Here is a 16,765-nt window from a genome sequence, read left to right as displayed (position 1 = left end):
GTTTTGATTTCTCCTCATTTTTTCCTCTTTCAATGCATGCTGCTTTCTACAGCACACCTTGAAAGAGGAAAATGCCTATAGTGATAGTTTTGTGCAGGAAGGTGCCCCTTCCTGCACAAGAACAATCTCCCCACGACGCAGGCATCCTTGTACCATGAGCAACGGTATCTTCGCCCGTGCATGGCTTTAGTTTGTGCGCCAGCGTAGGGGAAAGCAACATATTGTTGTAAATATGTCGCATCCCTGTGCTTTGAAAGTGTCTCAGTGCAGCGCAGCAAAATGGTTTGCGGAATGCACTGAGTCACTTACATTGTAAATCTGCCCCTGAGTGTTTAAATGAAGCTTGCGTCAGAGCAGTCACGCTGTGCCTTATCTATGCACGGGCAGCTGTGGTTTTCTTTCCAGTGCTTCAAATATACAAAAGGTGACTGGAGGAAAGCTAGCAACAAGCCTACCCACTGGCAATCACTTTCGGTACATTCCAACCCATGGGGGCGATTCACAGAACTATCTTAAATCAAAATCCTAAACTTACTACTTTTGGTATTCACAGAAGGCATTTAGTAGTAGTAAAGTTAGGATTTTGTCTTCAGTTTGACTTAAGACAAACTTAAGACAGACTTAAGATAGACTTAAGACAGACTTAAGACAAAGTTAAGACAAACTTAAGACAGACTTAAGACAGATTTAAGACAAAATCCTAACTTAAGTGTGTCTTAAGTGTGTCTTAAGTGTGTCTTAAGTTTGTCTTAAGTTTGTCTTAAATCTGTCTTAAGTTTGTCTCAAGTCTGTCTTAAGTTTGTCTTAAGTCAAACTTCAGAGAAAATCCTAACTTTACTACTACAAAATGCCTTCTGTGAATACCAAAAGTAGTAAGTTTAGGATTTTGTCTTAAATTAGTTCTGTGAATCGGGCCCATTGTTTTTTTGCTCACCATGCTACCTCAGTTTGGACCCAGCCACATGCAAAACAGTATTAACCCTGCCCAGGGCACAAGTTGGGGTACACGCGGGAAGACAACGTCCACCCACTCTTTTCACAGGTTGGAGACCGTTGTCCCCTACTAAAACATGCTCCTGCCAAGTAGTTGTCCCCCACTAAATGTATGCTGAATTCGTCCTGGTGTAGGTTTCAGACATCGGGACACGTTCAGCAGCGCCTGCAAGTTGTTTCGCTTTCGTTCCCAGCAGCAACGGGGAGGCGGGGAGGCGGCTTTCCTATTTTAAACTCCAGCTGGCCCAAAACAAAGACCGAAGTAGTTAAGGGGCCTTCGGGCCTCCTTTTGTTGAAGTATCCTGAATGGGAGCTGTCTGGAGCCTCACAACTAAATGCACTGGAGGTGAAACAAAGACACACAGTTTATAACTTAACAACTATTTAGGAGAGGCATGCTTTTTACTTTGTTCAGTCCTGTATATAAGATATGTGATTTCACCGTAAGAATGTCAAATGTGTTGGTCAGCCCCAGTATTTACACAAATAACGATTTAAATACCACTATTTTGTTGTATTACTTTTATAGCTCTACTCGTTCCAATGCAGGGTGTCAGAGTGCTTTACATCACACACACACATTATACATTGACAATAAATAATGTGTGTGCATTTAATCAATGTGCAGGATGTGTTACATAAGACAGTGAGGGTTGCAAGGTGTAGGAGTCACATACCCTTCATAGTTCACTGTGCTACATTAGAAGGATTACAATGTATTAACTGCAAGTAACAAAAGGATCTTTGTGTTAAAAGCAGTAACCCACTTACCTAGCGGCATAACATAAGAATCCGTCATCTGCATGTACCATGATATGCTTTGCAGGGGACACATTAACCCTTTTTGCTACTTTGATTCAAAACTGAGACCGGACAAAACAAAGATCTCTTCAGCAAATGCGTTAACCTCCAGAGTTATTTTACCATTATTATTATTCCCTGAGATTTACTGGGCATATAAACATCTCTGCAGCAGGTGCCTTAACCGCATAATATATTTTAAAATGCAGACTTTGCAACTAATTAAGCAGAACAGATTTACTGCCACATTTCCCCTTGCTGCCAATTTCTTTGTGGCATAGTTTAAAAAAAACATAAATGCATAAGCTGAGGCCTAGATTTTGTGTCAGAGTTGTGTCACTTTTTTGGAACAACCCCGCCACAAAATCTCACTTGTTAAATCTCGCAATGAGCTCAAATGTACTCGTGATAGGACTGCTAAACATATGTGTAAGGTGTTAAGATCTGATGTCACTTCTTGTGAGTTCAATGGTTATGATGGCACTTCCTGTGATGCCACATGTGATGTCACACGCTGAGATGTTGTGAGCCATGTTGTCACTTGTGTACTGCCTAACTTGGTTAGTCCCCCCACATCTTTTTTTAGGAATTGTGCTCTGACCGTCATCTAACGGGGACAGTCCATCCCGAACTGCCGGGCCAGGTCCTACCTGAAACAAACAGAAGCAGCCCAAGACTGTTTTTGACCTGATTTAGGCTCTACCAGTGCTCCTCCCTGCCATCCCTGCCATCTTTCATAAACTTAAACAAAGCAACAATTTCCTACTCATAAACCACCCTTACTGGCAGACACAAGCCAAGAACAGCAGCCCAGCTAGGTCACATTCAGTTTCTGCAAAACACTCAAAATACACCAAAGATTCAATGTTGGTGAAAATTTCAGTCATAATTGATTTTTACTGGAAACAGTTGTGGTGTATGACATTTGCACATCTGGCTACATAGACAGGCAGAAAAACAAGCAACATTGCAGTGGTTAAATAAATATATAAACAGACAGCATCAGTCCCTAGAAAACAGTTACACATTTGGCAATTGAAACTAATGAGAGATTGTCCATGGCAGTTTGGGAGAGGTTGAAAAGCCCATATGCCCCTGCATGGGTGAAGCAGAATCCATTTATAACTGGTTAAGCGTCATCGCCACCATTGCCTTCACCAAGCGCTTCACCGCCTAGGTTTGTACACCGATGCCAGGTCCGTCACACAACACGTGATGAAATACAGCATTATTCTACACATGCACAGAAATGGAACAAGGGAATACAAAGTTCCCAATCACCCCTTTTGATATAGGAAATTGTGAAATTAGGGATAGACACGTGGATATAGGCCTGCTTACCTGTCGAAGCAGCGCACCCTCGTTAATATCTATCGGAAAGCCCAAAGGCGGCATCCTGCCAGGTAAGCTTCACCCTCTGGAATCCTATGGCCCTTTCTCCAGTTCTCCTTCTTAAGTCTTTTGATGATGCTTCCCAGCAGATGCAGAATATCTCAACTCAGTGATAGATCAGTTTCCCTTCCAGCTTGGATCACTGAGGCACGTGTGGATGGAGAGGAGATGCTTGGAGTGTTGAGGTGAGGTGCAAGGGACCCGATTAATCCAACACCCCTTGCACCATTACACTGTATCCATTTTTTAGGTGTCCACTTTATTGACTCCTGTCGACCCCTGACCTTAGACAGGCCGGATTAAGGGAACTCGTCTCTTCGATCTTCAGTATACAAATAATCAAATAGGGTCATAGATGCGCTGTGGTTACATAGAGGTCCTCACGATCTCGCCCTGTAACGCCTCCCACAGGTTAAATTCTGAAAAAACAGAGACTGAAATTAGAAGACAGAACCACACCCGCTGTCTCAGTTACACAATATTTCAGTAGTTCATCATCTAATATCTTGGGTCATTTCCAGCTTTTATGCAAGCACCATCGAGCCAAACAGAATCAAAAACCATCAGTAATAATATTTGCAAGTAAGATTGTCCTCAGACAAAACACATACCATCCCAGCAACCATCTATGCAAGATAGTGGGGCCGATCCGCTCATACATTGCTCTGTCAAATATTCCACCCTCTGTGCTTGCGTTTGAAGGTATGATACCAGATATACTTAGGAGAATCTACACAGATGTGCGCTTATGGGGAACATCGTTTACAACGCAGTGTTTACACCGCACTACTTTAACAACTCTGCCATTACAACGCAAGACGTTACTACGACTTGCGCTGGATGGCGCTGTTGGTTAAGGAATATTGTAATTTTATATTCCAACACCTTCCCTACAGTTACGTGGACTGGTGTTAGAATATAAAATTATAATATTACACAATCCGCGCCCTCCAACGCAAGTCGTTGTAATGCGTTATAATGGCAGCGTTGTAAAGTACCGCGATCTAAAAGATCGCGTTGTACTGACATACATCCGTGCTTATATGTGATTCAGGGGAGCTGTCTTACAGCCTCTCCCAGTGATCCATGACTGAAAAACATTAGGAAGCAGCTCAGCCCTTTTCTTCTTCAGAAGTCACTCTTGAGGTTCAATCTTTAAACTGGAGGGTTGTCACCCATGCATGAAAATCAGCCATATTGAAACCCTTGCCCTCTCTAAGGATAGACGAAATGAGTAACTATAGGCCTACATTGCTGCTTCGATCCCTGGCCAATCTACTAGAGAAGATGGTTGTCTTTCAGCTCCTAACTTCTGAAGATGAGAATGTTCTATTGTACTCTTTCCAGGTTGGATTCAGACTGGGCAATAGCATGGACTTGGTGCTGCTATCGGTACTAGACTAGCTTTGTCGATTTGTTGATGGGGGTTGGTATCGGACCTGTTATTAACTCTTTCAGTAGTCTCTGATACCATCCGACCAACAGATTGGCCAAGGCAGGCATTTCAGTTGCCATATCCCATTTTACATCTCAGCTTAGATAAACTTCCCTTGCAAAACCTCTCCACTCTGCAGGCCCAATATTCTACATCTATGCTGATGACACACGTCTGATCCTTTCTTCTAGCTCGCTCCTCGCTCTGGCTTGGTAATAGAGCACCAAAAATTGCACCAACTTGGCCACTTGCCTTGCCCTCACTCGGTGGTGGATGTCATATAATGTCCCAAAGTTCAATTCCTTAAAAAGAGTTTCCTCTTAACTAACCCTGGGTGGGTAACTCTGCTCCGCCAGTGGAGTTTGTGGAGATTTGCCTACGCCGCGCTCCGTCGCGAACGCGGAGGTAGGCAAAACTCTGCTTCTGTGGTGGAGCGGAGTTAGCCGCTCCCTCCCCCCTCCTAAATTCTTTAGAAATGATAAAAGAAGGCACTTACCTGCGCTTCTGCCGCCTCCCCTGTCTGGCCGCTCTCCTTCCTGCGCCTCTTGCGTCCTTCTTCATTAAAAAACAGTCAAGACGTACAACGTAGTGTTTTTCTCATTGAAGAAGGACGCGAGGCGCAGGAAGGAGAGCGGTCAGGCAGAGGAGGTGGCAGAAACGCAGGTAAGTAGCTTCTTTTACCATTTCTAAAGATTTTGGGAAGGGGAAGGAGTGGGGAGGGAGCGGGGTGTAGCAAAGCGTAGCTCCACAAAGTTTTTTTCAAATTCCGTGGAGCTACGCGTAGAGTCACTCCACCAGCTCCACCCACCCTTACTCTTAATGCCACCGATATCGCTCAATGGAGACGTAACTTGGCCGTAGATCATTTTCCCTTCTCCTGCTGAGCTGTTTGAAACTTGGGCACTTATAATGGGCCCAAACCTGTCTCTACAGACCCAGGTCACCAATGCATCGAAAGCAGGTTTCCTCGATTTTATGATCTTGAAGAAAGTATTGCCCATCTTCGATTCACACTTTCATGTTGGATTGATCAATGCAATGGTCCAATCACAAATCAACTATGGCACCACCCTCTAACTTGCTACTCAAATAAAAGTATTACATCCTCTTAAGCTGTTTCAGAATGCAGGAGATACACTGAATATAGGACACTGCGAGAAAATACAGATTATATTGGTTCTCAGAGTTAAAGTCCACATTTGTAAAGCGCACAATCACCCGTAAGGGTCTCTAGGCGCTGGGGGCCGTCGGGAAGATTAAGCGAGCTATTGCCCAGAGTCACATGGTGCTGGGCTAACCTGCCGCCGGAGCCGGGGATCGAACCGTGGTCCCCACATTCCAGCATCAGTCGCCCTGGCCGCGGCGCCACACCTCTCCCACAAGAGCTCAGAGCACTGCACTGGCTTCAGATTTGACGCAGGACGCAGGATTGTCTTCACGGTTATAATATTCAAACCAGAGGTAATTTATGCCAGCACCACTGACTTCTTTGCTGCTAAATTCAGGTGCCATATTCCAGGTCATGCCTTGTGCTCTGCGTATCAATTTCTATTGAATTTCCACAAACCTAGAATTGTTGCCAATATGGACAAAACCTTCTGTTTGCTGAAGAAGTCTGGACTTTGCCCCCCCCCCCATCTACTGATGCACCAAATTAATCCGCTAAACTGGTTGGATTTTACAGCCTGACTATTCAGTCAGTTGGGCTTGCTCTTTCCTTTTGCCACTGGCATAGTGTGTCTTTTATTATGGGGGGCATTTTAAGTTCGGTGCTGTATTATGTCGGGAGGGGCGCACGCCTTTTAAACAGCCTCTACCATACAACCCAATGCACATGAGATCATGCCTCTACCATACAACTCAATGCACATGAGATCACACATCTACCATACAACTCAATGCACATGAGATCACGCCTACCATACAACTCAATGCACATGAGATCACGCCTCTACCATACAACTCAATTCACATGAGATCACGCATCTACCATACAACTCAATGCACATGAGATCACGCCTCTACCATACAACTCAATGCACATGAGATCACGCCTACCATACAACCCAATGCACATGCGATCATGTTTTTACCATACAACTCAATGCACATGAGATCACGCCTACCATACAACTCAATGCACATGAGATCACGCCTCTACCATACAACTCAATGCACATGAGATCACGCCTACCATACAACTCAATGCACATGAGATCACGCCTCTACCATACAACCCAATGCACATGCGATCACGTTTTTACCATACAACCCAATGCACATGAGATCATGCCTCAAACATACAACTCAATGCACATGAGATCACGCATCTACCATACAACTCAATGCACATGAGATCACGCATCTACCATACAACTCAATGCACATGAGATCACGCCTACCATACAACTCAATGCACATGAGATCACGCCTCTACCATACAACCCAATGCACATGCGATCACGTTTTTACCATACAACCCAATGCACATGAGATCATGCCTCTACCATACAACACAATGCACATGCGATCACGTTTTTACCATACAACTCAATGCACATGAGATCACGCCTCTACCATACAACCCAATGCACATGCGATCACGTTTTTACCATACAACTCAATGCACATGAGATCACGCCTCTACCATACAACTCAATGCACATGAGATCACGCATCTACCATACAACTCAATGCACATGAGATCACGCCTCTGCCATACAACTCAATGCACATGAGATCACGCCTCTACCATACAACTCAATGCACATGAGATCACGCATCTACCATACAACTCAATGCACATGAGATCACGCCTACCATACAACTCAATGCACATGAGATCACGCCTCTACCATACAACCCAATGCACATGCGATCACGTTTTTACCATACAACTCAATGCACATGAGATCATGCCTACCATACAACTCAATGCACATGAGATCACCCCTCTACCATACAACTCAATGCACATGAGATCACGCCTACCATACAACTCAATGCACATGAGATCACGCCTCTACCATACAACCCAATGCACATGCGATCACGTTTTTACCATACAACCCAATGCACATGAGATCATGCCTCAAACATACAACTCAATGCACATGAGATCACGCATCTACCATACAACTCAATGCACATGAGATCACTCATCTACCATACAACTCAATGCACATGAGATCACGCCTACCATACAACTCAATGCACATGAGATCACGCCTCTACCATACAACCCAATGCACATGCGATCACGTTTTTACCATACAACCCAATGCACATGAGATCATGCCTCAAACATACAACTCAATGCACATGAGATCACGCATCTACCATACAACTCAATGCACACGAGATCACACCTCTACCTAGAGGATAAGCTTCAACTGCAGGAGGTGAAAAGTGCACAAGAAGCAAATCACGCCTAGTTATAAACAATCCAAAAACAAAAAAAAAAAAAAAAAAATCTCAAACTTGCAATTCCTGTCAAACCTCGAGTTTGGAACTGCCTGAAAGAATCAGGCTGAGTGATGACCTACATTCTTATGGAAATATCTGTAGCGTGAGCTCTGCAGAACGGTTATACGACAGAAGCACGCACGGCTAAACCACACATGCTTCAACAACGCGGTCTCAACAATGAATGCGTCTGAACCACGTATTCCTTTACCACGCATTTCACTTTAGAGGCATGTTTGGTAAAGTTATATGCATAGTAACGTTCACACCCCAGTCCCCCTGCCCTGAGCCCTAAAAACCACCCCCAGCACTGCAATACCCTCCTCGGTCTAAATATTACTCTAACCCCCCCACCCAGAGCCTTAAAAAACAGCCCCAGCCCTGCAATGCAACCCTCCCCAGACTAAAAAAATCACCTGCCCCCAACCCCACCTTGAGACCTAAAAAGGCCCACCAGCCCTAAAAACTACCCTGACCCCAGCCCCCCTGACCCCAGCCCCCCTGGCTAAGGCGCTCGACCTCGGACCTGGGGATCTGGGTTTGAGTCTTGGTAACGAAGCCAAACATCCTGTGATTCTGGGAAAATCACTTAATCTCCACGTGCCTAACAAAAATGAATGTATGTCCTCATGTAACGTAACTGGTGCTATGTAAAGCGCTCTGATACCTGATTCAGTTTGGGTCAAGTTCGCGCTATATAAAACTCAGCAAAAAAAAAAACCAACAAAAAATAGCCCGATGCCCGTTACCCGTTACGGCCAGTCCATCCCTGACCTTCTGTAGCACCAAGAAGCTATGTATATAAACACTTTATATAAATGCCCATGGCATCAACTGTTTTAGGCAAGAACATCTTGCAGTCAGCAAGCCATCAGGTTTCAATAGTAGATTCTTAATGAAGGGCTCTGGATGTCCAGAAGTGATTCGCATTTTCAGAGCGCCTCTCTGCAGTGGCAGAAGCAGCTGAACATATAACTAGCCCTGTTTCTTGCAGGTGCAGGGATCCCTCCTCTGAAGGGAGTGCTCTGGCAAGGGCTGTTACTAGGCCACAGGAGTGAAAGGAGTTGCTTGAAGAGTAAAGGATCGGTGAGTGTCTGCTCTGTTGCCACCCCTAGGTGGCAGTGATGAACAAGGGTGGGGTAGGAGCAAATGTAAATGTAAATCCGTATTTGTAAAGCGCGAACTACTCACCCTTATGGGTCTCAAGGCGCTGGGTGCCATCATGGAAATTAACCCCTCCCCTGCAGGGCTAATTCCCCCGCTGTGCTGGGGGGCGCGCTCCAGTGCTCATGACGAGTTCTCCTCATCATGCAGCACGGTGGCGCTGTGCTCATGACGAGCAGAGCTTGTCACGACTACGCCTGTTCCAATGGAACGCCCAGCACAGCAGGGGTATAATCCCCACGTGGGCGAGGCGCAACTGTCATGACGAGCTGAGCTCGTCATGAGCACAGCGCAACCGTGCCTCATGACGAGCTGAGCTCGTCACGGGTTAAGTGAACTATTGCCCAGAGTCACACGGTGTTGAGCTGAGCTGCTGCCGGAGCCAGGGATCAAACCGTGAACCCTGTGCTCCGAAGTCAGCTGCCCTGGCCGCTGCACCACACCTCTCCACTCAGAGGTGTGGAGCGAGATAGACGTAGGTATTGCCATTGAGAGGAAGGTGGCTGATGGAGTACCTGGGTCAGCTGTTGCTGCCAGCACGCACAAGGCAATTATGGACGGGGCCAGGCAGATGCAAGGGCATGCCTGAAGCTTAGCAGGGGTTCAGCATGATAGGGGTTTGTGGTCTTACTTTTCAAAGATGGCTGCCATGATGAGAAGACATTAGATCGTGTGAGATTTAAGTGCATGCTGGTGGGTGGCGAAGAGTAGGCTAAGACTAAGGGTACTAGGAGAATTTTACTCCAAAAGTGACTGATGTGTTTTGACAACAGATGGGGGCTTAGTTGAGCCAATTGGAAGGCTTAGCGTGTTGGCATTAAGGATTGTTAATTGCCCCTATTCCTCATTATGTGCCTTTGGCATGGGCTCGTGACTCCATGGTGGGCAGATAAGAGCTATTATTGTCCCTAGCACAGAAAATCGTGCCTAATTACCACCATTCACCGGGGCAGCAGTTTATAGCCCTTACTCTTGGATATGCTCATCCTGATAGGCTCATCTTGTGCCCTGGGTTTGTCCCACAATAAGACAGCAGGCAATTATCAGCCATAAGCACTCGCAGCAGAGAGCAACAATGTTGACTTTAAATATTCGCCTCAGCCTCCCAAGTAACAATTTCTTTTTTGGCGTGCTTATATGTAATCATATGAAATCCTTCAGCCCGGGGCTTCACATGTCGGGTGCGGAGCATTTATGTATTTCCTGACAGAGCTGTGAGCATCTGGCATGAGGCAGAGGACACACACCACACACCGGGCACTGTGCACCCTCCGGCGAGCTCCCTCTGCTTCGAATTAAAGGCGTTCCTCTGAGGCAGGGTCCATTCCAAACAGTAGGCTATCAGAGTTACACTAAGTAAACTCAGGCACCAACCTCAGCATACACAGGGATCTCCTGAACACACTTCATCAAGATCAGATGGGATAAGAATGTTCTACCTAAACCGAAGCACAACTTAACAGAGCGCGTGTGTGGCTCAAAACCACCTCTGCTTCAACCAGTTTGGTGGCCAGAGACCCAGGTGGACAACATGTCAGGGAGGTTTGAAGGTCACCCTGGTGACCAGGGCTCGAGTCGGGGTACCTCGCGGGTGGACAGCATCCCCCACTTATTTTACCGGGGGGGACGCCATCCCCCCTGCCAAAAAGCTGGACTTCACTCTTTGGCCTCTCTGGGACGAGGAGTTCGGCACCTTTCATGACATCACTTCCTGTGGTGACATCACTTCCGGTGACAGCGTCCCCCCCTTCTCTTTTTTACGACTTGTGCCCTGCTGGTGACATGGTCCAATGAGCAACCATGAGGCGACTTTGGCAGACACAGACCCTGCCCCCTGTATTTGAAAATATATTCAGTCTTGGCAAGGCGGTATCTGCTAATTTAATATGTCTACATACATGATCACATGCATGCATGACCATATACCAGCAGAAATTTTGTAAAAGGGTTTATATATTTTAAAGTCCACTCACGGATGTCTTTGGACGCAACAGCTTCGCAGAGCTGTTCCTGTTACGAGTGCATCAATTGTTCGACCCACAAGCAGACCCATGGCCAATCATTGCATGGCAACTTAATTTTCACGAACGAGACACTGTCCTGTGACTGTTGGAACAGGGTCCACTGCACCAGGAATCTTTGATTTCAATTTTCCTAGACTTCACGGCAGCAGTACAGCAAGCAATTCACAGATATAAAGCGTATACTATGAGGACACAACCACAGGTATGCGATGATGTATCCGGCTTGGCTGAAGATAGACTTCCAAGGAAACAGATACATTTTCTCAGAAGCCACAGATGCAACTCAATTCTGCAAGGCACTTGCTAGTCCTAAGAACTCACAGAGGCCGACAGCCGAGTCACCATCTACAAATGACTCATGTTGTTCAGAACATGACATCATAACAAAAGAACAGTTTTAGGACTCTGTTGCTTGGCGTATGGGATAGGCTTCAGAGAAGCACATCACAACAGGACCCATGAATGATGATATAAATGTCCGGGGTCCACTCAAATGAAGACAATAGCAAAATAAGCATTATCCAATGGAATTGTGCTGCTGGGGTGTTCCACATCCATTGGTGTCTATCATCCCTTACCTGCTTTTCTCGATTGGTTTGAATAGGGTATTTCAAGTTAAGTGATTCTGGTACAGATAGTGGGGAAAGCCAGTGTGGGTGGGGGTTGGGACTTTGGGATAAAGTCATCTAAATTTTAAACTGGAATCTATGATGGAGGAGACTTTAATATCAGGCACAAGATGTTAACATAATGCCCAATCAGTATGGGTGCTGGAAGACATAATGGAACTCTATGGGCTACAAGATATGTGGAGATGTGCATACAAAAACACAAAAGAATTCACATTCTATTCAGTGCCACACGATTCATCTACCAGAATGGATTACTGAATAACTTCCCGAGATAACATCCTCCATGACTAATGTGGAACGCCTTCCCCACACACTATCGGATCATTTCCCATTTAAACGGATGCTCACCATGTCTAGCTCAAGAACACGGCGACTGCACTAGAGATTTCTTGCAGAATCCTTGTTAGATCCAGTAATTAAGGATCAGTTGCAGTTGGCTGTAACAGAATATTTCCGGATCAATTAAGGTATGGTTACAAAATGTGCTATGATCTGGGAGGTCTTTAAGGCTTATACATGAGGGGAAGCAATAGTAAAACATTCAGGTTTCCTAAGGGATTGCCACAGGCAACTTACACAACTAGAAAAACACCATCAAATATTAGAAAGACAAATCATGTAACGCCACAGCTTTTGTACACGAAGGAACAGCATCAGCTACCGCAGCAGTATAGAGACCTATCTGAAAGAGAGGTAAACTTCCTAGGTAAATATAAACTAGCCAGACAATATGTGGAGGGAGAGAATCCCGGTAGATAACTGGCATGGATACTATAAAGGGAACGACAGAGAACCATTATCTTTAATATAGATGGAAAGAATGGCAGTAGCTTAGTGGATAATTAAGATATATTAAAAGAATTTGTGCAATACTATTCTCAACTATATACTTCACGTGTTGCTGAATTTATACAAATTATCCTCAAATATTGTGATGAAGTAGCGATAGTTTGGTTGGAATACGGCACCGATTCGTTTTTGAGTATTCCAATTTAAGAGGATGAGGTTGTCACAGCTGTAGCCACTCCGGCGGCAGGTAAGTACCAACCTCGGTCAGTCTGAAGGCCAACTTTTATAAGGCCTAAAAACATATTCTGTCCTTTCACCTAGTAGAAGCATACAGTGAAGCTGTAAATAATAGAGAGTTTCCACCATCAATTCTCCAAGCACTAATATTGATACTCCCCAAACCCGGGAAAGATCCCACTAAATGCACTTCCTATCGTCCACTGTCGCTGCTGAATTGCGATGATAAAATCCTGTCTAAAGTTATCGCGACCCAGTTGTCTCTCTTACTAGAGGGTACAATCTCCACAGGACTGTCGCTTTCGTCCCACACCGGTTCACAATGATCAATTTACGCACTATTTGCACTGCTACACCAGGGAAACTGAAATACAGTTTGCATTTACCTTTCTCGATGAGGAAAAGGCATTTGATTACTTGGAATGGCCGTTTTGATTGAGATTCTTTGCACAAATGTTTGTGCTGTGGTGACGAGTTCACTAGACTTTCCCACCTGGCCTGGTCTTGCCCACCTGTACATAAATATTGGCAGGAAATTATACAAGTGGTAGGGCACATGCCAACTCACCGATTATGGAGTAAGACACAGCTAGAATTACAAAGATTTGTAAAGGGATCCCCAGCGGGGGCTTAGCGCCTGGTAGCATTGGAACTACTAATGGCGGATCGCAGTGTGGCTATGAATTGGGGAAGGCGTAAGATGCCACGATAAGTGGATGAATTAAGGACCTGGCTATCTGTAGTGACTGTACAGAGACATATGGCATGATGCAACCGCTGACCTCAAGGCCGAAAGATATATGGGGTCCATTCAGGGATACTTATTTCAACAAGAAATACATGCACAACAAGAGACTTCACAAGAGGGAGAGGCCTTAAAGAGGTTGCTAATGTATGGCATTATATAAGATATAAAACATGTGGTGCAGCAGAGCTACGGACACTAGCATGCAATAACACGTTGTGATAAAATGAATTCACCGATATGTAAGGGTTCATAAAACATAATACTTACTGTCTGTTGAGCACCATGATTTGGGATGGAAAATGAAAGCTGTGTCCGCTGATTATTTGCCACGGTGTATTGTACTGTATTGTAATACCATTTATATAGCGCTTACTAACCCATACGAGGCGCCACAGCCCTTTTTCGTCGAGTAGAACGCTACTCCAGAACCCATAAAGGATTAGTGTTGAATTAGTATAGTGAAATATTAATGTAATTTGAGTGGTGGATATTAGTCAGTTATTTGGATTGAGAAGGATAGTGGAGGGATAGAAGAGGGTTAAAGGTTTGCATTTATATAGCGCTTGTTACCCCTGATGGGTGATTGAAAAGGGAGGTTATAACGGTTCAATCAAAAATACATTTTATTTACTTGCATTTAATATGTTGAAATTCAATACAAAGTTTTTTTTAAAGTATTTATATGCAATTGCAAATAAACGTGAATGGCATGCCATTGAAAATAACATGGCCCAATAAATCGTTATTTGAAAGAAGTGTAATAACAAATGTACATTTACACATTATTACGTGTAAAGGTCACACTCCAAGTTATTACTATGGTGTGATATAAGTAATGTTACGCGTCACTGCCTGCTGCCTCTCAGGTCCCACATCGCAATCACTTCACAGGGGAAATAACCAGACACGTAGCCATGAGGCCTATTTACTGAGATTGGATCTGTCTTCCTAGCTTGAACCCCTTGTTCACTGGTTGAGCACTTTTTTTATTGACTTGTATATATGAAAACAGCGAAGACTCAAACCACACATGCAGCTCTGCGGACAGTAATATGTGAAACACACCGGTCCAGACAAAAAACACAAAACCAGCCCTGGCAAAGAAGATAATACCACACAGCAGTCCCAGACTACAGGAGGCCGGGAGCAGAGAGGGGCCAAAGAGGCATGCCCCCACCATGCTTTGCATGCAGCCCCCACCCTCCTCTGCGTGCAGCCCCCACCCTGCTCTGCATGCATCCCCCACCCTTCTCTGCATGCAGCCCCCACCCTGCACTGCATGTAGCCCCCACCTTCCTCAGCATGTAGCGCCCACCCTGCACGTAGCCCCCAACCTGCTCTGAATGCAGCCCCACCATGCTCTGCATGCGGCCCCCACCCTTGTCTGCATGTGGCCCCCACCCTACTCTGCATGCAGACCCCACCCTGCTCTGCATGTCGCCCACACCCTGCTATGCATGTCGTCACACCCTGCTCTGCATGCAGATTTCCGGTCCAGGGAAGACATGTCTTGGCAGTTCGGGCTGGACTGTTCCCATGAGGCACAGGGTCAGACTGATTTGCATATGGCCAAGTCTGAACTAGGGTGGCGGAGTGAGCTAAAGAATGATGATGGATTAAACCCAGATCAGTTGACTGGGGGTGAGTGCTTGCAATGTTCAACACTCCGTCCATCAACCCCTTTGGTTTTGCTTTGTTCGCCCTAAGTTGGCAGGGTATGCTCAGACGTGAGTCCCTTGCTCACTTTGCCACTGGATTTAAGCTAGCCTGGCTGATGACGGCTGATTAGCCAGAAACCGGTCCCAGGATGCTTGTTTCCGGGCCAGGGAAGACATGGCTTGGCAGTTCAGGCTGGACTGTTCCCATGAGGCACAGGGTCAGACTGATTTGCATATGGCCAAGTCTGAACTTGTGATTTTCTGTGAATTCTGAACCCATGGGTTCCATTTTGTGTATGGCAGCCATTTTGTGGTTGCCCTCACATAGGCCAATGATTGTGGCTGAACTAGTCTTTTAAGGACATGTACACCTTAGCTCGAGTTCATGCTGACTCCTGTTTGACCTGAGTGAACTGACCCTGTTGCCTGAAGCTGACCTTGTTAAACCAGTTCCTGCCCTTTAGCTGATCAAGATTGAGGATCAAAGCACAGGACATTGTAGAGTTTGGTATGCACACACACACCCCTTATCCTGCTACTTATCTGTTTTCTGTTCCTTCTTTTATGGTCTGTTTATGATATGGGTTGTGGTCCTTTTATTATGGGTTTGTCCAGCTTGTCTAAAGAAGAATGTTGGGTTTGTTCAATGATTGATTATGGGCCGGACAACTGTAAAATGGGTTTGTCGTTTGGCAGACCTTTGCATGTCCATGTTAGGCATTTTTTGCATGCTTGCAAAAGCTAGGACTGCCCCTTACTTGTATGCTGAAGTTTGTAACCCTAAGCATATAAAAGGCCTCTGTTTTCTGTATTCCTCAGACTACCTCATTCAGTTGCTACGGCTTCTGTGTGACGTGGCCTCACATATTAAATTTAATAAAGATGTCTTTTCATATTTTCAGCTTCTGTGCCAAGTTCTTTTTTATTAGTATGTATTCCCTGAGAATGAAGACTACATTTCTTCAAATGGCGCGGCCAACGTGGGCTTCACCAGAGAAGTGACTTTCTGTGGGAGTGATCTTGTCAGAAGACTGAAATCTACTGAGGAGGACAGGACGGGACTCTACTATTCTGTGCACAGGAATTCTGGAGATTCTTCGTCTTTGCAGCGCAGTATATTCTGCTCTTCCTGATTTTGATCCTCCACATGATGTCACTCCTGACTGAGAACCTTTTTGCCGTGAGTATTCTAAAAATTACCGTTAGGTCATGTAGAACTTGACAGTTAGAATTTGGATAACCTTTTGATTAGTAAAAATAAGAAGTACAAGTGGGTCGCTCCCACGACTTTGTTTGGTTTCTTGGTTTTGATTTGGTTATTGCAATTACCAAAGCCGAGGGGTTGGTTTCTTGGTTTTGATTTAGTTATTGCAATTACCAAAGCCGAGGGGCTCGTATATTTGCGAGTATATCGTTTTTGATAACCC

General features: G+C 45.2%; 1 protein-coding gene across 1 annotated transcript in view; it reads right to left on the bottom strand.

Moving 5' to 3' along the window:
• P2RY6 (pyrimidinergic receptor P2Y6) overlaps positions 1–16,765 on the bottom strand; it is a 342,520-nt gene that overhangs the window by 299,936 nt on the left and 25,819 nt on the right. The window contains exon 2 of the mRNA XM_078658551.1: positions 3,136–3,605. The gene's annotated coding sequence lies outside the window, so the exon portion shown is untranslated. The remainder of the gene's footprint in view (positions 1–3,135; positions 3,606–16,765) is intronic.

The sequence above is a fragment of the Lissotriton helveticus genome, chromosome 8, assembly GCF_964261635.1.
Source record: "Lissotriton helveticus chromosome 8, aLisHel1.1, whole genome shotgun sequence".
Lineage (NCBI taxonomy): Eukaryota > Metazoa > Chordata > Amphibia > Caudata > Salamandridae > Lissotriton > Lissotriton helveticus.
This window is presented reverse-complemented; position numbering and strand designations above follow the sequence as displayed.